This window comes from Pleurodeles waltl, chromosome 1_2 (genome assembly GCF_031143425.1).
Source record: "Pleurodeles waltl isolate 20211129_DDA chromosome 1_2, aPleWal1.hap1.20221129, whole genome shotgun sequence".
Classification (NCBI taxonomy): domain Eukaryota; kingdom Metazoa; phylum Chordata; class Amphibia; order Caudata; family Salamandridae; genus Pleurodeles; species Pleurodeles waltl.
The window spans coordinates 788,090,580-788,092,137 of NC_090437.1; the positions used below are offsets into that span (position 1 = coordinate 788,090,580).

The 1,558-nt window shown below is 44.0% G+C and overlaps 1 non-coding gene across 1 annotated transcript; it reads left to right on the forward strand.

Moving 5' to 3' along the window:
* The first annotated feature begins 894 nt into the window (after positions 1-894).
* Positions 895-1,011, forward strand: LOC138257535 (U5 spliceosomal RNA). The gene has a single exon (XR_011198379.1). It is a non-coding gene; the product is annotated as a U5 spliceosomal RNA (small nuclear RNA).
* The last annotated feature ends 547 nt before the right edge of the window (positions 1,012-1,558 follow it).

A 1,558-nucleotide genomic window follows, 5' to 3' on the forward strand; every position in this document is an offset into this window, starting at 1 on the left:
ACTGTGAGGTCACTCTATTCCCAAAATGCAATGTTCTACTTGTTTTTAGGTCAAGTGTGCAAGCGCTCTGGCCTGTTGTAATCTATCTAGGAGCTTTTATCCATGCCTACTGCACGCCCATCAGTATCACTCATTCATGGGCTTGCCTTTCAAAAATCCTTTGCTATCATTGGTAAATGCTTCACATTTGTCCCTCCTTGGACATCGACCCTGTTTTATGGATAATTGCACTTTTGGCAATACGTTAGAGTTCAAGCAACTTTAATTTTCCTTTTGTGTCTCTCCTTCGCGATCATGGTGGTCATGGCACTTTGAGTCGGCTTTCTTATGTCAACTGTTTCACTTTTCATTTTCAAATTATGTGGCAAGAAACATCCAGTTAGGAATTTACAACACTGATAGCTCTAACTCGTTCCTCTTCGCCAATACTTGTTTGGTTACAGCAGCTGATGCAGCCTTATAGGCTTCAAGTACAAAACTCACTGGCTCATTCATTGTCTTGGAAAGAATAACAACGAGCCGGTGACCATGCTTTGATGTAGGCATATAAAAATCCTCTTCTTGGGTGCCACTAGTCCTCACAAAAACCTGTGTGAGGCACCATTCAAAATGAAGCCGACATTACGACTTGAGCAGGGAAACTATTGTGGTGCAGCCTTTCCTGTCACGTGACCTATAACTAAATTTACATACCCATAATTCCATGTCACTTCTGAGTCCTCCTGTTGTTTCCTTTTGTGGCAACAAGTGTTTGATCAATGTACCGGATTACAACAAGTACTATACATTGGTTGTATTTTAAAGGGTTTTCAAAGATGAAATTAGTAAACTAAAACAGCCTGATAGTCTGTGGAACTTTGTTTACTGGCGCCATAGATGGCGGCCATTAAACGTATACTCTGGTTTCTCTTCAAACTGAAAACATTTTTCACCTTTTACTACACATTTCAGTGGAGAGAAACATTTAGGAGGTTTCACTCAATTTTTGAAATCCTGGCCAAGTGCAAGGTTACCCTAATTTAGTGAATGAAAGTATAACTATATAGTAGACAGATTTGTTGGTTCCTCAAGTGTGACAACATGATTTTGCTATCCATCCACGTGCTTTTGGGAAGTGATTTGGGGCCATATTTATACTTTTTGACGCAAAACTGCGCTAACGCAGTTTTGCACCAAAAAAATTAGCGCCGGCTAACGCCATTCTGAAGCGCCATGCGGGCGCCGTATTTATTCAATGACATTAGCCGGCGTTAGCCGCCGGCGCTGTCTGGTGTGCGTTAAAAAAAACGACGTACACCAGGCAGCGCCGGCGTAGGGGGAAAATGGCGTATGGGCGTCCACAAATGGTGCAAGTCAGGCTGAGGCAAAAAATCGCCACAACCCGATTTGCGCCATTTTTTTACGACGCCCATCCCCCATTGAAATGACTCCTGTCTTAGCAAAGACAGGAGTCATGCCCGCTTGCCCAATGGCCATGCCCAGGGGACTCCTGTCCCCTGGGCATGGTCATTGGGCATAGTGGCATGTAGGGGGGCACAAATCAGGCCCCCCTATGCCA